This window comes from Antechinus flavipes, chromosome 3, assembly GCF_016432865.1.
Source record: "Antechinus flavipes isolate AdamAnt ecotype Samford, QLD, Australia chromosome 3, AdamAnt_v2, whole genome shotgun sequence".
Taxonomy (NCBI): Eukaryota; Metazoa; Chordata; class Mammalia; order Dasyuromorphia; family Dasyuridae; genus Antechinus; species Antechinus flavipes.
Window position 1 is genome coordinate 338,358,928 of NC_067400.1, and position 24,573 is coordinate 338,383,500.

The 24,573-nt window shown below is 36.2% G+C and overlaps 1 long non-coding RNA gene across 1 annotated transcript; it reads right to left on the minus strand.

Annotated features, from left to right (window-relative positions):
- Window positions 1-9,542: 9,542 nt before the first annotated feature.
- Window positions 9,543-17,831, minus strand: LOC127557954 (uncharacterized). Its single transcript, XR_007952676.1, has 3 exons — window positions 17,763-17,831; window positions 17,427-17,504; window positions 9,543-9,780 (listed from the first exon to the last, which is right to left on the minus strand). It is a non-coding gene; the product is annotated as an uncharacterized LOC127557954 (long non-coding RNA).
- Between the last annotated feature and the right edge of the window lie 6,742 nt (window positions 17,832-24,573).

Sequence of the window (24,573 nt, forward strand, 5' to 3'; positions counted from 1 at the left end):
CCCACACAAAAATACCATTTGGAGGAATGTGTATGATATTTAAACATGCTCATGCTCCAACTGCGCCTTTGGGTCAGGCTGATCAACCTGATCCCAGAAGAGGAAGCAACGAAAAGGAAGCAATCTAGACATCCTTGACTTAACACAAAATTCAGAAGGATGTTCAACCATGTTTAAAAGAGCAGAAAATACATAACGGTCCATTAAAATATTTTGCTCATGGAGAATACATAACAGTAGATAAACGAATTTGAATTTGGACAGAATTTCCTACAATTACATCCAGAAAGCAGAAATGGAGATCCCATACCCTTCCATGTTACTTATAATCTAATTCCAATATTCATTACCACCCATTATAGGCAGCTATTAAATCTCCACTTCAGCTCATACCCCTTATTTTAAAGCAAGTTTCCTTTGGGAAAAGACTTAAAAAAAAAATACTCTGCTCCATTTTATCCTTCAATAGCTGTTCTTTCTAATGTACCACAGAGCAGAAGCAAAAAACAGGGTGGGAAACCAGACAGATTCAGAGCACAAATGTTTGCTCAAAAGGGATAGACAGCCCTTCAGAGCCCTAAATTTCCCAAGATCCAACACTGAGCATTCTTTGCTTCCATCAACAGCCCATGGTTTATTAAGCAGTTAACTGCTCTTTTAAAATACAAAGAAATACAAAGCCCAGAGAAATTGAAATGCCTTCATTCTATCACTAAAAAAAAAAAAAAAAAACCACTTAACTATCCCTATTCAGGTCTTGGCCTTCACTCATTCCCTCCCCAATCTTTTTTTTTTTTATTTCCTATATGACTTTCAGGTTATAGAATTCATTTGGCACTTTTGCATGAACAGTTCCCAAATTACAATCAAGTTGCATGTCAAAAGTTCAGGTTTTACTTCAAAAAGTATATGAAGTCAATTTTGTGGCGTTCTAGCAAAGAACTTACAAGAAAATAGATGTCCACCAGCTGAACAAACTGTTCCTGTACCATATCACATGAATATAATAGAATATTATTATTCTGAAAGAAATGATAAATATTAAGAATTCAGAGAAACGTGAGAAGATGTGTATTAACTGGCAACAATATTAATGAATAGAATCAGAAAAAACAATGTACACAATGAGCAAAATAAGGTAAAGAAAAACAACTTTGAAAAACTTAAGAAACCTGATTATTTCCATGACTACTTGGTTTCAGAAGATTGATGATGAAGCATTTTCCCACCTCTTGGCAGAGAGATGACTAACCAGAGGTGCAAAATGAGATATACTTCTTTAGAAACAGTCAAGAAACTTTCTCGGGGATATGGACTCCCCCCAAACAAAAAAGTATAACATATTGCTTCATATATTAAACTGTTCATGTTTGCAGATATAGGTTAAATTCATAATTTTTAATAAGAAAATTTTATTTTAAAAGGAATTTCTTCCCCTATGTCATATAGAAATACATTTTACATGATTATATATTTATGATGTATATCAAATTGCTTACCATCTTAGGAAGAAGAGAGGGAAGGGAAAAGGGAGGAAGGGAGAAATTTTTGGAACTTAAATCTTTTTTTAAATGAATTTTTTGTCTTTACATCCTGGAAAGATTTACAGGAACTGATGTTGAATGAAACAAGGAGAACCAGGAATAGAATATACACAATAACATCAAGAATGTGCAATGATCATCAATGAAAGACTTGATTCTTTTCAGTGGTTCAGTGATCCACAGCAATCCCAACAGACTGGATAGAAAATGCTATCTGCATCCAGAAAAAGAACTATGGAGATTGAATGTAAATCAACACATGCTATGTTCACTTTTTTTTTTCTTCCTTCTCCCATGGTTTTTCAATGTGTATTAAAAATTAATAATTTTTTTTAAATTATCTTTACATGTAATTGGAAAAATATTATTAAAAAAAAAAGAATCCCCAAAACAACACAGGAAAACATTTATACAGTTATCCAGTCTTTGCATAAAAAACTCCATTGACTATGATTTACTCCCTCCAAAAATCACTTACTCTACTTTTTTGTTGAGTCAATTTTCAGTAATGTCTCACTCTGTGACCCCTTTGGGAATTTTCTTGGCAATGATAGTGGTTTGCCATTTTTTCCTCCAGCTCATTTTACAAATGAGAAACTGAGGCAAACAGGATTAAGTGGGTTCCCTGGGGTCGCACAGCTAATGAATGTCTGAAGCCAGACTTAAACTTGGGTCCTCCTGACTCCAGGCCCAGAACTTTATCCATTACTCTACCTAGCTGCCCATTCTAGTCGAGATAGCCCTAATTATTAAAAAGTTTTTCCTGAAGTTAGCCTAAATTTGTCTCTTCATAAGTTCTATTGTATATTTATATTTCCATTGTTCCTAATAGAACAAATAAAATCCCTCTTCTGTGAAGCTTTTCTCAACCTAAAAGACAGTTGTCACATTTTCTCTGATGTTCCTTCCCCCAGGCTTCTCTTCTCTTCTCCAGGATCAATATTCCCAGTTACTTTGCTCCATCTTTACACAACATAGACTTAACATTCTTCCCCTTTCCATTTCTTGCTCACTTCTGTATTTTGCCTTCAATCTTGATTACTATCAATTTGCCCCCTGTAGAGCTTGTTTGCACACTGTTTGTATGTTGTCTCTCCTCTTTAGAGCAGGGACTATCTTTTACCTTTCTTTGTATTCTCAATGCCATAACACAGTAAGAATTAATAAATATTCATTGAGATTCAGGCCAGTTCCAATGGTCTTGTGAAGAAGAGAGCCATCTATATCCAGAGAGAGAACTGTGGGAATCAAGTATGGATCATAACACAGTATTTTCACTCTTTTTGTTGTTGTTTACTTGCATTTTATTTTCTTTCTCATTTTTTCCTTTTTGATCTGATTTTTCTTATGCAGCATGATAATTGTGGAAATATATATAGAAGAATTGCACGTGTTTAACATATATTGGATTACTTGCCATCCAGGGGAGGAGGTGGGTAGAAGAGGAGGAAAATTTGGAACACAAGATTTTGTAAGTGTCAGTATTGAAAAATTACCCATGCATATGTTTTGAAAATAAAAAGCTTTTTAAAAAATGTTCATTGACTGTTCTCCATTTATCAATGCTTTCGTAAACTATAGGACCCGGATATAGAAACTATATCACAGATGTGTTCTGAATAAAAGAACTATCTATCACCTCTAGATGTTTCCTAAATGTAACCCCAGATGATATGAATTTGTGGATGAAAACATTCACAGTGTAAACATCTATGGACCTCCTGCTTCTGCAAAGGGGAAGATTTAGAGTGTCCACTAAAGTCTTTTTTCAAGTTCTGCTTACTATTTATAATTTGCAACATTTCATTTTTCAATTGTGCATGTGGTAGATCTTTCCATTTACACAGTTATAATCATTGTGTATATTTTTCCTGATGCTACTTCTGTTGTTTTATATCGGTTCATAGAAGTTTCCATACACTTCTCTCAATTGATCATATTCAAAGTTTCTTATAGCATAGTAATATTCCATTACATTTATGTACCACATTTTATTTAATCTAGCTGCCCTGTTCTATTTTTAGATAGCCCTAATTATTAGAAAGTTTCTCCTGAACTCAGCCTATATCTGGGTCCTCTAAATCAGAATCAGAAAAGCATGAATTATATGAAAGTTAAATTTGATATAAATTATTTGAATTATATAAGCTAATTGAAGTTATATTTTATATATAAATCCATTATGTATAAAAATATATTGAAAACATTTTACAAAAATATGTTAACTAATGAATTTTCTCTGTAGCTACATTGATATCTCCAAACAACTCCCATTTGTTTATTTTTGTTTTTCTTTATTACAGGAATTGTTTTCCTTTTTGCTTTCAAGATATTTTTGAGAATTTCCTTTCTACCATGAACTGACTTGTCCCATAGAATTTTACTCCTCAGCATTCTATCTAATCTTCGTTTTAGCTAATTAAAATCAACTCCCCCAAGATATGAGGTGCAAGTCAGACTGCCTGGGTTTCTGTTTCTCTATCATGTACTTTAGGAAGAAGAAATCATTTTTCTATGAAGCCACTATTTTCCAACCCAGCAACTGCTTCTTCCCTGTTGGTAGAAATCTGTTTGCAAATAGAATTTTCTTTTATTGGTTCCTCCAACTTTAGAAGAATGACATCATTTAGTAAAACCAAGAAATTATTTGCTATTCTTTCCCTGATTTTTATTTTACTTCATCAGAGGAAAAAAACTCAGATGACTGGATAACTGAAAACCGCCATCACTACTATTATCATATGTAATGCAAGACCTGTGACCTGTTTCTAAATGTCTCATCTATGCCCTCGTTCTGTTCAAATATTTTAGGGCAGTGGGGTCAAAGGCAAATAGAAATGGAGTCACTAAGTCATATGTCTTTACATATGATCCTTGGGACCTGTAGAGTGTGACAGCAAGAATCCCTTTTCTTTATACTTCTTCACCTCAGTCCTTTCTTCTTTCTATTGTTTCCCCCATCTGCTTCCTGGATTTTTTTGCATGGTAACACTTTTTAATATAAAACATTCCCTCATACCTCACCCCTTTTACTTATTTTGGTTTTTTTTTTTTGAATAAGAGATCCATAGCAGGCCATAGTTTAGTCAAAGAACTCATTAGTCAAGTCTCAGTGATATCCGTTAAGTCAAATGTTCCTTCTTACATTAAGTATATAGTTTATCTTGCTTATTATCTATATCTTGGACATTTGTGTATAGACTTTTGAATCTGTGGATTTTATTTTTCAATTCTTAGATATTGTTTCCTATTCACTTCTGGATGTCTCAAGTGTTATTCTTCCTATCTTGTAGCTCCCATGGTACCTTACTTGTGTATATACAAAAGCAGTTTTCTCCTCCCCTATTAGTTTTTTAAAGGTTTCCAGTGATTCATAGCCACCCAAAGTCAGCTCTCCTCATACACAGGCCAAGACCTCAGCAAATTTACAATTTTTTCTTCACCTTTATCTCTTTCATTTGTTTTTTTTTTTCTTGCAAAATTTTGTCTTTAATCTGGAGGTTTTGAAATTTGGCAATATTGTTCCTATGTGTTTTCCACGAAGAATCTTATTGAGGTGATAATAGGTGGATATTTTCTATTTCTACTTTGCCCTCCTGTTCTAACTTCACCTTTATCTTCAGACTTTCATTTTCCATTTCTCTCAGCTTGCCTTCTCCTGCCAATCATCCTGTCCTCCCCAGTGTCAAACTATCCACTAATTCTAGGCCCAACTATACTGGCATTGTTTTCTCTCTTTTCCCTCATTAAAACTATTTCTTTCTTCATGATCTAACTCTTGGAAAACATTAAGAAAAGTGGTCTAATTAGCTTAATCCATATTGAGGATCCTCATAGTAATATTTGCATTTTAAAAGCAATAGGTCTCCTACTATGCCCTAACCACATTCTACTTAATTCTTGTTACTATTATTTCATACTATATATACACAAGGATTACCCTTCAGTTGTACAGTATATAGACATTTGTGTTCTATTCTTCAAGTTTCCACTTCATCAAAATTTTTGTTACTTCTTATACCACTGCTCCTCAAAGTATAGTCCAAAGAATTGTTGGGGTCTCGAAAACTCTTTCAGAGGGTCTACAAATTCAAATTTTTTTATTTCTAATATAGTAAATAGCTATAAATATAATCCATATGAACAAAAACTCTTTGAATGGATCCTCGATAGTTTTTTAAACAACATGAAGATACTGAGAACAAAGGTTTGAGTAGGAATGAACCTTGAAAAAAGTGTCTCCTAAACTTTAGTGTCACTCCAGATAGTTTTTAAAATTCTAATTGAATATGAAATATTAACACCAGCCATCTTACCCCAACTTGTATAAAGCATAACATTTTAATAAACATTTATTGGACATCCAGGGAGACACAACAATTAAATTAGACAAAGTCCTTTGTTTCATGGTTCGTATAAGACTGTAAGGTTATAGGATGTAAGTGCTAAGAAAAGTACATTCATGCACATGTTTAACATATATTGGATTATCTGCTATCTAGGAGAGGAGATGAGGGGAAGAGAGGAAGAAAAAAATTTGGAACACAAGGTTTTGCAAGGGTGAATATTGAAAACTATCTATGGATGTGTTTTGAAAATAAAAACTTTATTTAATAAAAAGAAAAGTACAAAGTCCTATTCAAAATCCAAGAAGAAGAAAAAAATTATCTCTGGGGAGATCACATATAAAAATAATTTCATTTGTCCCTAAAGAAATCCAAGAAAGAAGAAAAGATGCTATATATAAAATAATAATAATAATGATAATAAATATGGCAGCTCTTTTTGTAATGGCAAAGAATTATATACTGGGGGGGTAGGGGGGAGAGTAGCCCTCCACTGGGATAAATGGCTGAACAAATTGACCCATAAGGAATGATAAAAAGTATATTTTAGAGTAACTTGGGTAGACTCAGATGAACTGGTACAGAGTGAAGTATTCAAAACCAAAAGAACAATTCATTTTATTAATATGTAAAAATGAACAATTTTGAAAGATTTGAGAACTCTGACCAATAATATTCAATACTGTTTCCAGAAGACTTTAATGATAAAGAATTCTACCCACCTCTTGACACAGTAGAAACACATATACACCAAACAATCCTGGTAACTCCTAAATCCAGCTTTTTCTATGCATCAGGGCAGCTCAGGAATGAGAGCAGTGCAGGAATGGATAGCACTCAGGTGAATCTAAGAGTTTTCCCACTTCTGCAGTCATGGACAGAAAGGTAGTGGAAACTTCTATTTTGGGTCATATTCCAGGCAAAAGTGTCCCAAATAGAGGGGAGATTGAGAAAAGTGGCAGATCAGAATGGGTGGGATACAGTCCCTGAATATACAGTCACTGAAAAAAAAACCATAGTTCCAAAAACTTCAGAGGTTTTTTCTGGACTAGAGCCACAATACCAGCTTCCCAGATGGCATGGTATAATCTGTCTAGGCAAAGATAAGGAATCTCATCTACTCCTTGTCTCATTGTTAGAGCATCATTACTTGAAGCCAAAGTCCAATTTGACTAAAACTGAGAAATTCTCATCACCCTTCCCTGAGGGTCTGACTTCTTTGGATGGCTGGTGTTTATCCACAAAATTTATTGCTTGAGTGATGATGTTATAATGCAAACACAACCTAGCCCTACCCTCTCTGGGGAAGAATATCTCATTCAGCTGAGAAATCATATTTTTCCACAAAGGAAGGACAGTGCTTCCTATCTCTTCTGTGCATTCCCTCAGTAGTTCCTGGCATAGACTACTGAACTCAGTAGGTGTTCAATAAATGCTCATCAATTAAGATATCACCTATTAATAGGCCCATTTGCTGGCCAGGTTCCAACAAATTATGTGATGACAATTTTGGACAAGAGCATTGGCTACTTTCCAAAAAGTGCAACCCTTCCTCACCCTGGGGACTCCCTCGGCACCTGAGAACTCATCATCCTGGAATATCCACCTGCCATGCTGGCTGCCTCCTCTTAGTGAATTAGTTCTTCCCAGGGCCTCCATTTTGGAGAGAAGCTGAGGTGAACCAGCCTTTATCCCCTTCCCTATTATCTTCCGATTTTACAGGCTTCAATATTTTCCCAAAAAATTTCATTCCTTCCCCTTTCAGCTCTCTTTTGTATATTGCCTTCCTCCATTAGACTGCAAGCTCCTTGAGTGTGGGAACTATCTCTCTTTTTCAGTGTCCAGTGCTTACATAGAGCCTTACACATGACAAGTACTTAATAAATGCTTGGTATTTTCCTACCTACCTCTCTATAATAACTCCCATCTATCATTTCCTTAGGCAGTAAAGCAGAGTGCTGGCCTTGGAGTCAGGAAGATTCTTCTTCAAGTTCAAATATGGCTTTGGACACTTACCAGCTGTGCTGTGCGAGAATGAGCAGATCATTTGACTCTTTTTTGCCTCAGTTTCCTCATCTGTAAAATGAGCTGGAGAAGTAAATGACAAACCACTCCAGTATCTTTGCCAAGAAAACTTCAAATGGGGTCACAAAGAGTGAGACATGAGTGAAAACAACTGAATGATAAATTTATTTCCTTAGAAATAGTTTTGGACATGTAGAATATCAGAAATGCCAAGGACTTTTACAATCTATTATCAATTCTATTACTACCTTACTTATAACAGTGGTTCTCAAACTTTTGTTCTCACTATCTTTATACTATTTAAAAAACTATTGAGAATTTGTCTGAAGAATTTTTGTTTATGTGGATTATATTGATAGATATTTACCATATTAGAAAAAAAACTAATTTGAATTCGCAGACCTTCTGAAAGGGTTTCAGAGACCCCAGTGAATCTCTGGACTTGACTTTGAGAACCACTATTATAGAATATTACTACTACTAATTACTAACGGAATATTAGTAATGATAGAATATTAATAATTACTAATAGAATATTGCTATTCTGTTACTACCTATTGCAAAATATATTATTAATAGTTTTACAAATTATTTACCAAAGAACCTTTATGCCCCTTAACCTCTCCCATTTCAATAGTTATTATTGCTCCAATTCTAGATCATTTAGCTCAACCCACCCACTTCATAGAGTAGGAAAGTGAGACCTGGAGACTGCATGGAATTTATCCAAGGTCAAAAAGTGACTTGGTGGCAGATCTGTATCTAAATTCCAGGAATACTCACAGTTGTCCCATGCTTTTAAAGGAAAAGGAGTCATCTGAGCTTGTCAGTATCTACTTTGGGCACCTTATCTGCTTTCTAAATTTTATTAAAAGAAAAAAAAAAGCAAACTGTTGAAAATCCTATATAATCTTCATTTCCTCTTCCTAGTAATCTTCTGACATTCTGCTGAGATAGGCTGAATGTTCTAAATACCCAGGTAGTTCAAATAGGAATTAATCTCCCTTCTTTTTTTCTTAAATTAAATCCTTGATTTGGTACTTTTTAATTTAAAGTCTCCAATGAAAGTTGGGAGAGAGATAAGCCTGAAACTTTGACTATAATGACCTCATTGAAACACTGCAGTTCTTTATCTTTCTCACATTTGGATCAGGATTTTGGAGGTCAAAAAAAATCTCATATTCTCCTTATTTCCCATCTATTTTCCTACCTCCAAATCCTTCCATTGAATTGGGAGCAATGAAGGGACTAATTGAGAGCAAATTCCTTGCCTTCCCCTGGCTAGGATAGTCAGTTACCCACTCTTCTTGACAGAATTCACATACCCCTCCCAAAGTTAGCCAGAGAGAATAGACCCCAGAACCTGACAAGAGTCAAGATAACCTCAGTGGAAAGAGCACTGACTCAAAAATCAGAGGTTCTGGATTCAGATCCTGCCTCTGGTGTTTACTACCTGTGTGCCCCTGAGCAAGTGTTTTAACATCCCTGAGAATCAGTTTCCTCATCTATAAAATGAGGAGATTGAACTAAATAGCTTCTGCAGTCTGTTACAGCAATGATCTATTGTCCTACATCTTATTTTACCTGAAAAATAAAACAAAGTTCCCAGTGCTAGCACATGGTAGCCACTTAATAAATGTTTATTGATTGGTTGATTCCAGAGGGGCTATGCAAAACCAAGTTCAAGGTCAGTGGCACTCTGGGTAATCTACTTCCAAGTCAATGTCTGAAACCCTCCTGGAAGAAATGCTGGGAAAGAAGCAGAGAGCTCCATATTTGATGTGCAGGCCTGTTGATAGAGCTCCAAATGTTGAGTTCCAGTCACACATACTTTACATTCATTTTCTCATTTGTCTCTCACAACCCTGTAAGAAAGGTAGTACAAATATTATCATATTTTACAGATAAAGATATCAATACACACAAAAAAAGGTTCAATTCTATAAGAATATTTAAAGTACCTCTTACATTCAAGGCATTGTGCTTGTTTTGGAGGAAAGGAGGAGAAAATTATTTGTATCTCAAGATTAAATAACTCTTCTAATATCACACAGATAAAAAATGGTGAAACTGGAACTAAGATCTAGTTCTGAATCCAAATCCAGTGTTCTTTTCACCAAACATAGAGAATGGTTATTCACAAGGAATAAAAAAGAATGGAAAAGCACTGGGAACACCCAATGGGCCTCTCCAATATGGCTGCATCTGCTGAAAACTGTCCCTGACAGACTGGTTCCTCATTTAAAAGAAATCTCAGATGGCTCATATCCATCCAGCTCCTCACAAGTAAGTTGCTTTTAATGTTGGGACTATTTCCACCGCACTTATCCCTTAAAGTGCATATTTTGAACAATATCTTACTTCTATAAGTAAGTTTTCAGCTGCTGATGTACATTCATATCCATTGTCTCATTTGTTAGTAAATAACTGTGGAATGCAGATACAGGAGATCTTATTGTTTCTGTTTTTATCCTGACACTTACAATGATCTCGCTTCTCACCTCCGCCTTTAGGAATCTCTCCTGCCATCAAGACTTAGGCCAGGTAACTCCTACCCAAACCTTTCCTGTGACATTATTAATTCTCTCCTCAACCAGTACCACTCATCCTAATTACTTCATTGTTGATATTGGGTAGTTTTTGTGATATCCAGCCTTTGTGACCCTCTTTGGGGTTTTCTTTAGTAAAGACATTAGAGTAATTTGCCATTTCCTTCTCCAGAGCAGATTACAGCTGAGGAACTGAGGCAAGCAGCCTTAACTTATTTGCCCAGGGTCACATAGTAAATTTTGGAGGTCACATTTGAACTCAGGTCATCCTGAGTCCAGGCCTAGCACTCTATCATTGTGCCATGTAGCTGACCCAATTTAAAATCATAAATGAGGAGCCAGAAAAGACCTCTAGACCATTCCAAATTTTGCAGGTAAAAAAATTGAGGTCCAGAGAGATTACGTGCTTTGCCTAAAATTATCCAGGTAGTAAATGCAACTTACCTAGGAATTAACTTAAGTCACAGGACCGTATATTTAGAATTGCAAGGTATTTTGGAAGCCATTAAATCCAACCCTCTCCTTTGGCAGATAAAAAAAATTAGGACTAAACAAATGAAGTGATTTGCTCAAAATAACAAAGGCAATAAATGAATGAATCAGGATTTGAATCCAGGTCCTTGACTCAAAAACACAGTGCTCTTCCTACTACTCCACACTGCTTCACATAACTTTGCATATATTTATATAAGGAAGGGAAAAGAAAAGGAAAGAGAAAAGGAATAAAAAAAGAAAAGAAGGGCAAGTAAGGAAAGGGAAGAGAAAAAAGGAGGAAATAAGCAAAGAAGAAAGGAAGGGAGGGAGGGAGGAAGGAAAGAAGGCAGACAGAAAGGAAAAAAGGAAGGAAAGAAGAAAGGAAGGAAGGAAGGAAGGAAGGAAGGAAGGAAGGAAGGAAGGAAGGAAGGAAGGAAGGAAGGAAGGAAGGAAGGAAGAAGGAAGGAAGAAGGAAGGAAGGATGAAAGGAAGAAGGCAAAGGCAAGGAAGGATGGAAGGAATGGAGGAAGGAAGAGAGGCAGGGAGAAAGAGAGAAAATAAGCTTTAATTAAGTACCTACTATGTGCCAGGCACTATTCTAAGACCTTTACAGATATGATCATGCCATTTTGGGGAGTCTCAGTTTGAAAATTTATAATGAAGGAGGGAAGTTAGATGATCTCTAAGGTCCCTTCTATCTTGAAACCTAAGATCCTATGCGTTTTAATCTTTATTATTTTCTTAGACATAAAATGTGATATCATAAGCATAATAGAGAAAGAAGGAAAGAAATTATCTTTCAGCTCCATGGATAGAGGAATGGTTCCTAACCAAACAAAAGATAAAAAGAATTTTAGAAGATAAAACAGACAATTTTGATTACAAAAATTTTAAAAACCAATATGCTGAAATTAAAAAGGAAACAAATAACTAGAAAAGTATCTGTGATGAAAGTAACATTCTCCAGATATATAAGGAACTTATTCAAATTTATAACAAAAAAAGATATTCATCAGTGAATAAATGGTCAAAAGATACAAACAAGCAGTTCTCAAAGGAGAATGTCCAAGCTATCTATAGTCAAATAAAAAAATATCACACATCACTGATAGAGAGATGCAAATTAAGGCAACTCTGGGGAACCAACTCAAGCCCATCAGTTTGACAAAGTTGACAAAAAAGGAAAGTACCAAATGTTGGAAATGTTTCCCTATGAGAAAACAGGCAGGTTGGTGGAACTGAAAATATAGTAGAAAAGTAGTTTGAAACTATTCCCAAATAATTATTAAATTGTTCATACCCTTTGACCAAGCAATATAACTACTAGGTCTGTAACTCAAAGAGATCAAAGAAGAAAAAAAAAAAACCCTACATATATACTCAGTGTAGTAGCCACTTTTTATAGTAGCAAAAACCTGAAAGTAGGAGGGTAGCCCCTAAGTTGGGGAATGTCATATAGTATATGAATATAATGGAATGCTATTACTCTGCTAAGAAATAATGAAAGAGACAATTTCAGAGAAACATGGATGAACTGATGAAGAATAAAGTGAGCAGAGTCCGCAGGACGATTTAAACAATAATAAAAATATAAAGACAAATAACTTTGAGGGTCTTAGGAATTCTTATCAATGTATTAATCAACCATGATTCTATCATCAGCTGATGATGAAGCATGTTACCCACCACTTGATAGAAAGGTAATGGACTCAGGATAAAAATTTAAATACACACACACACACACGTGTGTGTGTGTTTGCATGTATGCATGTGCATGCATGTGTGTATACATGTATGTTTACATATACATAGGTGAGATGGAATTAGATGGGGAAGTGGATAGAGTGCTAGGGTCAAGAAGACCTGAGTTCAAATCCAGCCTCATAAACTTTCTAGCTGTGAACTTGGGAAAAGCACTTAACCTGGAAATAGCAAAGCATTCTGGTGTCTTTGCTAGGAAAATTCCATAAATCGGGGTCCTTGGAACCATAAACTGTCAGAATGACTGAAATGACTGAACAAAAGGGGTGTGTGGGTGTGGGTGTGGGTGTGGTTGTGTATGTGTGTGTGTGTGTGTGTGTGTGTATGTGTGTGTATGGTGTGATGTTTTTAGGTATGGTCGACCAGGGAATTTGTTTTCACTTGGCTATGCATTACAAAGTTTCTCTTGTTTAATTGATGGGGGAGGTAAACGGAGAGAAAATTGATTTTCATTAATTGAAAAAAAATGCATCTAATCTTTAAAACCTTTCCACCATCCTCTTTCATAAAAAGCTTTTATCCAAATTCCATCCTCTTCCTCCACTGCCTGTGGCCAGGGTGCTTGCCTCAGTAGTCATGCATGTGCAGGTTGTTCCTGAAACCCAGTGAAACCTCACCATTAGTCCCTTCAGTACTCCTTTGTCTTAGTCAAAGACCCTTGCATTCTCAGATAGGATGCTAAATATATTAATTCCTTTGATTTTCACAATAACTATGGAAGGTCAGTACTATGATTTTCATTTTGCAGTTGAGGAAACTAAGGCAAATACATATTTAGTGACTTGCCCAGCAGCATACAATTTAATAAATTCCTAAAGTCACATTTGAACTCAGAACTATGTCACCATCCTCCTGCCTTCAAAAACTAAAGGCTGAAGCTAATTGAATTCTAGACTTTCTGCTTGAGAGGAGGTCCACTGTCCCTTTCTTTTTCATTCCAAAGCAAAGGCCCCACCCTGAGGAAAGATTATGACATAAAGCTGTTGCAGAAAGCACACTCAGGAGTCAGGAAATCTGAGTTCTTTTGAGGACTTCCTTTCTCTTCTCAGCCATCCAGAACTTCATATTCTTCTCCTGTCTCCATCTCCAAAATAAAATTGTTGCAAGGCAACAATTTAATACAATGGAAAAGACTTTGGGCTGGAAATCAAGAGACCGGAGTTCTAATCCTGGCCCTGCCATTAACTGGCTGAGTGACTTTGAGTTAAATCCCTTTACTTGCCTCTGTCTCCATTTCTTCATCTATAAAATGAAAGAGGTAAACTAGAATACTTCCATTTTCCCCAACCTCTTCACTAGGCAGGTGCAATGCAAGACCAATCATTATGCATGCATACTTCCACATCTCCCCCCCCTCCATCACTACAGCTACTAACACCTTCTGAAAATAAAAATGAAGGGAACCTAACAGTCCTTTTTATTACCACAATCACATTGGGGGAAAATTCATCTTTCCTCAAACAACAAAATCTCCTCTTTGCTTTGCATGAACAATGAGGCACCATGTTGCATGTCAGAGGATAATAAATATTGTTAAAAACCCTCAGACTCAAATTAGCTAATGCTTTTTAACATTTTTATTAGACAAATGTAATCTGGATGAGTTGGGATGCAATGAAAATTCAAGCACAAATGAGACTGGATATAAAAACTGTCTTTCAAAACAGCAGCTGCCTAGTAGATCAGAACCAGTTCAATCCAGGGGTTGTTTTTAAAGGCCACACAGAGCTCTCTATTTTCTTCAGTGATTATTTGTTAAGCAAATTAGCAACATATCCATTTGCAAAATGTCTATAAGTTTGAAGTGCAATGATAAGCATACTTGGCAGGAAAAGGTCAGTGATAGTTGCCTTTCCTTCCACCTTTTCTCCTATCCCCCAGGCTACCCACCCTTTTTTTTTTCTATCCAACTGAAAAATATTTGAGTTCTGGCTAAACCCCACATGCAGCCTACTTGGGCAAAGACAGCCCTTCCTGCAAAACACTAAGAGAGGCTGAAAGGAAACTTCCCGGCACCAGTCAGGAAGCTGACCCTGATGATAAAATCCTGGGCCAAGCTCAGTTTTCAAAATAATCCATTTGTCACCAGTCTCCATCATCAAATTAGCAGGGCCAAGGAGAGCAAGAAACAGTTCTTGAAGGTCTATGACCTTAGTGGGTTAATTACTTGTAACTTGAAACTTAAAGCTTCATTTGAAGCATATTCTGGGCCTCGGGCCTTGGCAAAATTGAAAAGCAGTCTGCTGTCTCAAGAACCCAGGGTCACCTCTATCCCATCATCAGGCATCAGAATTGTCTAGTATCATAGATTTAGGGGCAGACAAAACCTTCAAGGTCACTTAGCCCAGGCATTTCATTTTCTAAATGAAGAAATCAGCTCAGAGAGATTGTGACTTGCCCAGAATCATATAGGTTACAATATACTAGCAGAGCTTTGCATGTCAGCAAGTACAAAAATTGGAGATTATCAGAGAAAGAACTTTCTATCCCCCTAAATCTAAATTTCACTTACCTGCTGATTTTATATTACAGAAATAAGGTTTGTATTGGAGATGGAGAGTCAAAAGGAGTGAAGAATAGATTATTCTACTTTTCCTTCCCTTATACCAGGAACTCAACATTTTTGTAACATTTGAGGTAAAGTCTATGAACCCCTGTCAGAAAAATATTTTAAATGTATAATATAAAATACATATGATTACAAAGGAAAGCAATTATATTCGAAAACAATTGTAATGTTTTTTAAGTTCTCAGACCACTGATTAAAACTCTCTGCCTTATACAAATCTATGCCTAAAGAAGGTTCCGCAATTAGCCATTTATATTTCAGCATGAGCAAGTAATCACTCTGTTCCCCAGGGAAGTTGGCATTTATTCTATGGTGATGGTTGCTATTTAATCTAATGGTGGAATAAAAGGACTCTTGGGTTAAACCAGCTATGAACAAGCAGGTAAGATTAGGATGCAGAGGAACAGGAGCTCCTTTCTCTGGCAATTATGCATCTGCTCACATATGAGACCATTCCTACCCAATATTTACCATTTATATGTATGTCCAGAGTTTCCTTTAGGACTTTTCCCAGCATTACCATCTATTAGTGCTCTTCTTTCCCCATCTGACTTCACCAATAGATGAAATAGAAAGTCATCCATTTAATGTTGTGGCAACATGGTATAGATAAAGTATTAGTCTAGGAGTCTAGGAACTAAGTTCAAATCCTACCTCAGACATTTAATAGCTGTGTAACTCTGGGCAAGCCACTTAATCTCTCTGAGCCTCAGTTACCTCATCTGTAAAATGAAAATAATAATAGTACCTATCTTACAAGATTGTTGAAAGATCAAATGAAATAACACATACAAAATATTTTTCAAACTTTAAAGCATGATAAAAATACTAGGTAATGTTATTATCATGGGAGGGATATGATGATGATCATGATGAAAAATAGAGAAGGAAATAAATGCTAAGGAAGTCTCTCTCACTATAGACTTTACCACCTGATCATGTTCTAATACCTCAGGATGATGATGTGGAGGTAACCATGGATTCCTGAAGGCTATTGTTGTAAGATCATACATCTCAGGTTGCAAGATATCTCAGTGTCCATCTAGTCTAATCATACACCAATAGAGAGAGATCTAGAAAATGATTTATCAAAGGCTACAGAGTTAGTAAATGATAGGGCCTGGAGTATAATCTATATTCTCTGAGTCCACATTCAATACAACGTCCACCATATAATGTCACTGGACATCTAGTTGTGACAGAATCTTCCAAAATAGAAAGACTTTGAATGTCCATCCTCAGAAGACGGACCCAGCTAATCTGAAAAGTCTATCATCAGAACATTGGTCCCTAGGTAATCACAATGTTTTGTTTTGAGCTGTTTGTTTTGTTTTGGTCCATAGCAATTCATAATCATGAATTCAAGAATCAAAGAGTTGACATCCTTGGTGGAAGAAGTTTTCAAACTGATATAATTACTACTTTTAAAAAATTGATGTGTTAAGAAGGTCTGGAAGAGGTGACATGATAGCAGGGATTCACTTATCTGATTAGCAAAATCATTTACCATCTACTGCCATCTAGCAGAGTATAAGGGCCAAAAGAAATAGGGCATTAGATAATGAAGTTTTGTTGAAAAGCCATGATGTTTTAGTCAAATAAGCAACAGGACATGTCACGAAACCTGGATTTAAATCCTGGTTCTCAGATGGATTAGCTGTGTGATCTAAGACATCTCTTCATCTCTCTGAAGTTTAATCTACCTGGAACTTTGTAGTTTTAAGGAAAGTCCTAAGCTTTACAGCATTATAGAAGGAGCAAAGAAATGGATTAGGAGCATTTGGATACTAAGTGGGTCAAGTGACCAGCATTAAGGCTCTTGGCACATAAAAGGGGAGAAGGGAAGCCTGCATTAAAAGGAAATAAAATGGCTACCCAAATGAGGGATAGAAGGTTGATCAGCAGTTTCAGCAGCTGCAGCTTTGCAAAGGGCACCCCATCTTCCTTCCACTTCTCCTAGAACTCTTTCTAGCATGGTTCTCATTGTGCTCATTCAGCCTAGGAAAGATATCATTTTCCCCCTTACTCAGAAACCTCCTGATTCATACCACACTCATATTCACACCTCTTAGCTCAACAGGCAACACAAAATTCTTCTACAGTGAATTGTTTGTCTACATCATCATACATTCTTAGCTTGCCAGACTATTGTACTTACCTACTTCTTGGCAGTAAAGGTGAGTAAAAGTAGTTCTTACTGGCTGTCTTTCATCTTCAACATTTGTTGTAAGTGACACTGTAGATAAGAGTGTTAGGTTAGGAGTTAGGAAGACTAATCTTAACTTCAATTCTTAAGTTAAATCAGTAAATTAGACATTTACTAGCTGTGTGACCCTCCCAAGTCACTTAACCCTGTTTGCCTGTTTCCTCATATATAAAATGAGCTGGAGAAGAAAATGGCAAAACATTCCAGTATCTTGCCAAGAAAACCCCAAGCGGGGTTACCAGGAATCAGAAATGACTGAAAATAACTGAACAATGATAGGGAACTCACTACTTCCTCAGTCAGTTCATCATCTCCACACCATCATCCTGAGGCATTAGAATATGATCTAGTGGTAAAGGCTACAGTGAAAGACATTTCCCTACTACTCACTTCCTTCTCTATTTTCCATCATCATCATATCCTTCCTATGATAATTATGATAGATATTATCACAGTCTTAACTGTTGGGTTTTTATTAGAAACAGAAGGATTCTTTATTTTCTAGAAATCATCATTTCATGAACTCATATTTTCCAAAAATTAATGAGCTGTTCACTTTACTTGTGTATTAAAAAGAGGACAAAGCTTTGATTTGTGTTCTAGTATGTCAGGAAATCTATTGTATAGACCAAAATTTCCCTTGATTAATAATTGATCAATTAATAAACATTTATGAAGTACCTATTATTGCTGCACATTGTGCTAAGCACTGGTAATACAAAAAGAGGCAAAAGACAGCCCCTGCCTTCAAGAAGTTTACAATTTAATAGGGGAAACAACAAACAAATATATACAAAGCTATTGAGATTTATAAGAGACATTTTCTCTCTATATTTCTAACTCTCACTCTCTCTTTCTCTCTTTCTATTTGTGTCTCTCTCTTTTTCTTTCAACTTATCTGTCTCACTTTCCCTGTCTCTCTGTCTAACTTTGTCTAACTATCTGTCTCTCTTTCTCTGTCTCTTTCTGTCTCTCTCTCAATTTCTCTTTCTATTTCAGGCCTCCCCAGTGTATAATTTAGTTCTTATTATCAAAATGATTTTGTGGGCACTTAAAATAATAAATTGTACATTTAAAATAACAAATAAGATTTTAACTTATTTGTTAACCTTAAATTTATTCTATTGACTTTTTAGTTTCATTCAAACTTCAGTAGTCACTTTCTCCCTCATTCTTTATTCAGTGATACACAGCAGAAATAGTTTGTTTTCCAGCCATGGAAGGATGATTATTTATTTATGTGATTTAATTAAAACATGCTCATTGGGCCCTGGATGTGTCTACAATTGAAATTTAAGCAGCTAAAAGTTCTCTTAAAAAAAAAAAAGCCGGAAGAATATAATAGAGGAAATGCCAAACTATAAGAATGTCTCATATACAATAAGGTCCATTCTTTATTGCTCTCTCCCTTTTAAATAGGGTTATTCAAATTGGATTTTTATGAAAGAAAAAATGTTTTTAGATAAAAGTTTTAAGATAAAATCTAGCAGACTGGGGATTGCCTTTGTGAAAGTGAGTAGAATTTTTACTGACCCTTAGCCTCTTCCTAGAACAAATGTCCATTGTTTTTAACACCAATGTTCTTCTGGTGATGCTACATTACTAAAAGGCATGGAGTTCCATGGCTGATGTCTGAAGAGCTGTAGTTGAGTATCCTACAAATGCCAATGAAGAGATTCAATGGGAGCAGGCTTCAACATGGGACAAACAATGAATGGTAAAAGCAAAGTAGCATAAAAGATGGACAGCCTATGTGCTCCTTTTGCATCTGCACAAGGTCAAGAACTATGGAGAAAGGACTCCCAAGTTGTTAGATGCACATTCTGTAGCAGTTTTCCAGATTTACACAAATGAGAAATGTAAGGCGATGGACAGCCATGGAAGAGTTGTCATCTGCATCATTGGAGGGAGCGAGCATTCACAGTGATTAAATCACAAATCGTTCATCCATTCGGGTTATTCAACAAGCATTTATTAAGTATTTACATAGTGCTAGACATTATGCTAGAAATAGAAAAAAATTGAGATGCCTATATTCTATGAAGAAAAAGATGAAATAAAACATGTATAGAAAATTAATGATAAAGGATATAAAAATAGTTAGATGCCAGTGGAAAAGAATGTTGGATTTGAAATCAGGAAGAGCTGAATTCAAATCCTACTTGAGTCACTATGTGTGGGACACTAAGCAAGTCATTTAATTTCTCAGTCTCCATTATCTGTAAAATGGGAATAATACCACTTAACTGACAGGATTATTGCAATTAAGATGGGATATAAAGCACTTTACATACCTTAAAGCACTATATAATTCTGACTTCTTGTTGTACTACCCTCTTCTAGATTATCCCCTAAAACTGAAATCATACTATAGGTGGGGTTCTTTCTCGAAGGGGACCATGACATCAGGTGTAATATCTTTTCTCTGTGGGTCATTCAGCTGGTCCTATTCTCTACAACTCGACTCTCAGTCGCCAAGATTAGCTCCTTAAAGCTGCTTCCTGACTCAGAAAACATCCCTCTACCCCATCCCTTTGCTGGCTGTCTTTCTCTACTCCCTTCTAGATGTCTGTCCCCCTTTGAAGGTAGGCTGCCCTCAAAGCTGTAAGGCTGAACTAGGAAGAGAAGAAAAAGAAAGCACTTCCTTCACCTCATTAACCTCCAGGGATCTCAAGCCATAGGAGCCTGGACTGCCTTTATTTTGTCAGGGCTTAACGATTCAAAGCCCCCTGAGTCTATGATAATTTGTTGATAAGTTGATTCAATAAAAGAGGTACATGTACTTCAAAGGAATAATGGAACAAACATATTGTTTACACATTAAAATCTCATAAAGTCTGAGGTATAAGAGAGAAGCCTCTCCTCTTTCCATTTCATATGCAAAGTAAATTCTGGAGGGAAACCAACAGCAATTGGGGGTTGAAGAGGAAAGGGGGATCAGCATAGGGCTTCCTAAGAGAGAAAACACTTGAAATGAGTTTTGAAGGAAGCTAAAGATTTTACAAGGTCAAAGAGAATAGGGGGTGCATTCCAGGTATGGGAGATAGCCCAGGCAAATAACAGCACAAACTGTCAATTATGGAAGCAGATGCATTAGAGAATGCTCTCACCTACGTTAGTTCATCTGATCCTCATCACAAGCCTGTGTCAGTTAATAGAGATGGTCAAGGGCTGTAAATTATCCAGCCAGAAGTTATAGCACATATATGGAATCAACAATGGTGACAGATAAGGGGGGGAAATCCCAAGCTGCAGGTCATGCAAAGAGGTCATGGTTCAACCAACACAAATAGTACTGTGTCTGGGCAGATTTCAAGAGATGCTATTTGGGCCCATTGAGGCTCTAGCTTGTTTGTTCAGGGCCTTAGTAATATTTATTCTGATGTATACTGTCCCACACCTACCTGCCCCATTTGACATAAATCAGTGTTAAGAGCTGAGCTCACCAGTTTGGAACTATGCTCAAAAAGTTATCAAACTGTGCATATCCTTTGATCCAGCAGTGTTTCTACTGGGCTTATATCCCAGAGAGATACTAAAGAAGGGAAAGGGACCTGTATGTGCCAAAATGTTTGTAGCAGCCCTGTTTGTAGTGGCTAGAAGCTGGAAAATGAATGGATGCCCATCAATTGGAGAATGGCTGGGTAAATTGTGGTATATGAATGTTATGGAATATTATTGTTCTGTAAGAAATGACCAACAGGATGATTTCAGAGAGTCCTGGAGACTTACATGAACTGATGCTGAGTGAAATGAGCAGAACCAGGAGATCATTGTACACGGCAACAAGAAGACTATACAACAATCAATTCTGATAAAAGTGTCTCCAACAATGAAATAATTGATACCATTCCCAATGATTTTGTGATGGAGAGAGCCATCTACACCCAGAGAGAGGACTGTGGGAACTGAGCGTGGGCCACAACATAATATTCTCACTCTTTTTGTTGTTGTTCACTTGCATTTTGTTTTCTTACTCATTTACTTTCTTTTTTGATCTGATTTTTCTTGTGCAGCAAGAGAATTGTATATAGTTTACACATATTGGATTTAACATATATTTTAATATGTATAACAGATATTGGATTGTTTATCATCTAGGAGAGGGGGAGAGGGGAAGGAGGGGAAAATCTGAAACACAAGGCTATGCAAGGGTCAATGTTGAAAAATTATCCATACATATGCTTTGAAAATGAAAAGCTTTAAAATTAAAAAAAAAAAGCTGAGCTCACATGGGTATTATTGTTTCCACTTGACAGATAAGGAGACTGAGGTTCAGAAGAATTAATAAATTGAGTGCCTCAATTATCCAAGTTCATAATGTAAGCAAATGTCAGTCCTGGACCTAGACCCTAGATCTCCCAATATCACATTGAATTCCCCTTTCCATTTAGTGAAATGTTTCTTAAAATACTTTAGACACATACACACAACAGATCAAATTCTGAGTTCCTGACTGGCAGAGCACCAGTGGGCTGGCCTCCAGCATTCTCTCTCTGCCATTAAGGATAATGGGGCCCTAACCTTCTGTACAACTTGGGGAAAGTATCCCCTGAAAATGGATCTGTCCCCTGAGAGCCAAAGCTTAACGCTGGCTAATGCTGTTAAAGCCAGATTTGAATTAGAGCTTTCCGGGAGAACCATTCCCTAGGCTTCAGGCCCTCATCACTCCGAGGAAAAATCCTGAGAAAGAAGAAAAGAATCACCTACTTAGCAGAACAAAAAAAAAAAAAAAAAAAAAAAAAGTACCAGCCTTTTTAGGATGCTGGTAGCTTGCACCTTTTTTTTTTTTTTTTGAAGAGGAACTCTGATTAATTAGCTCCATCCTTTGCTGCTCTCACTTGTGCTGGATACCAACCCCAGAATAAAGATTAAGACATGGCAGGCAGTGTGGCATTGTGGAAAGTAGACAAAACTTAATTATCAGAGGACCTGTTGTCTCCCAGCCTAGCCACTGGTTTGCTTCATGAGGAAGCATATAGGTCAGAAAGTGTTGCACGCACAGTCAGGAAAATCTGGATTTTAATCTTGTCTCAGTTACTGACTATATGATGCTGGTCATATAATTAATCTCACTAGGCTTCTGTTTATTACTTGAAAAAATTGAGGAAGAAAGAAGACTCAGTAAAGTCTAAGATCCCTTGCAGATCTAAATGTATGTTCCTATGACCTTTCTGAGAGAGTTCTCTAGCCTATAAAATGAACACAAGGCTCTCTCTTGTTCTCTCTTACACACACACACACACACACACACACACAACATAGAAAATGTTGTTATCCAATCATACTTCAGAAAAATTTTGGAACTATGCTCAAAGGGCTATCAAACTGTGCACACCCTTTGATCTAGCACTGACACTACTGGGTCTATATTCCAAAGAGATCATAAAAGAGGGGAATTGATCCATATGTACAGAATATTTGTAGCAGCTCTTTTTTGTTATGTCAAAAAAAATTGGAAGTATGGGACATCCATCAATTGTGGAATGGCTGAACAAGTTGTGTATGAATATAATGAAATATTGTGTTATAAGAACTGATGAGCAGATGGATTTCAGAAAAACCTTGAAAGACTGATATCAACTGATGCTGAATTAAGTGAGCAGAACCAGGAGATCACTGTACACAGCACCAGCAACATTGTGTGATGATCAAGTAGGATAGATTTAGCTCTTCTCAGAAATATAATGATCCAAGAAAATTCCAAAAGACTCATGATGGAAAATGCTATCTACATCCAGAGAAAGAACTATGGAGTCTGAATGCAAATCAAAGCATACAATTTTAACTTTTTTGTTGTTTTTTCTCTTTCTTGTCCTTTTTCCCTTTTGTTCTGATTCTTTTTTTCACTACATTATTAATGTGTGAATATTTTTAACATGATTTTATATATATGTATACGTAGATATGCTATATCAGATTGCTTGCTCTCTTGGGAAAAGGAGGGAGAAAGGAAAGAGGTAGAAAAGAAATGTGGAACTCAAAATCTTATTAAAAGTGAATGTTTAAAACAATCTTTTATGTGAAATTAGAAAAATAAATACTATAAATGGGGAAATTTTAAAGTTAAAAAGAGAAAGTATTGTTAGAGTCAAATTCATTTATATACTCATCAAATATTTAATGCCTTCTATTGTGGAGGTATTTAATGCCTTCTATTGTGAAGCATTGTGCTAGGTGCTGAGGGTGATAGAAAATTTTAAATTTGAGTTTCTGCGGCTAACTTTGCCAATGGTACTATTTCTTTTTATGGTCCCATGGTATATGGGCACTATAATTTTTGATATTCATAAAGGCTACAAGTCAAGACCAAAGTAGAAGAGTTGGTACATGAATTTTTGCTTACAAAAAACAGTGCACTCAATGCAGGCTCTGAGGCTGAAATGCAATAGAGAATATAGTAGATTCTCTGCCATGGGTGCTTATTTTGTTTTGGCAATTAAAACTAAGACAATAAAGGTCTTTCCACTAGCCAGCACCACTCCATCCAATATCACAGCAAATGGAAACATTTTGAATGCTATGGATAAGTGAACTTATCACCTTCCTTGGGGATATATTTTCCAGGAATGTACATGTAGATTGACATTTGCTGTGCCACAGCTATCTCAGCATTTAGGAAGCTGACAGAGAAAATATGGGAGAGGACTTATTAGGCTACTTACCAAATTGAAGATCTACTAAGTCATCAAGCTGACTTCATTGTTGTAGTCCATGAAATCTGGACAATACAACAGAGCTATGCTTGATACTAAACCACTTCCATTTGTATTGTTTTAGGAAGATTCTGAAAATCACCCAGCATGATATCATATCAGGCGCTGAGGTCCTCTCTCAAGATAAACTGACAAGCATTCAAACCCTTCTTTAGAGAGTGTGACTCTAATGGATTGGCCACAGTGTTTGATATTATCAAGGTTTCTTTGCAGAACTTTAGTATCAGTTGTGAGAAATAGGAGGTTCTGGAGTAGGACCTCAGTACTTCAAGAGTAAGGCAGAAAAGGAAATGTAAACCGCATAAATCCAAATATATCCATCCCAAAAGTTCTGACTTATGGTAGAATCTTTCAAACTCATATGGGACTGATCAGCCACAGTT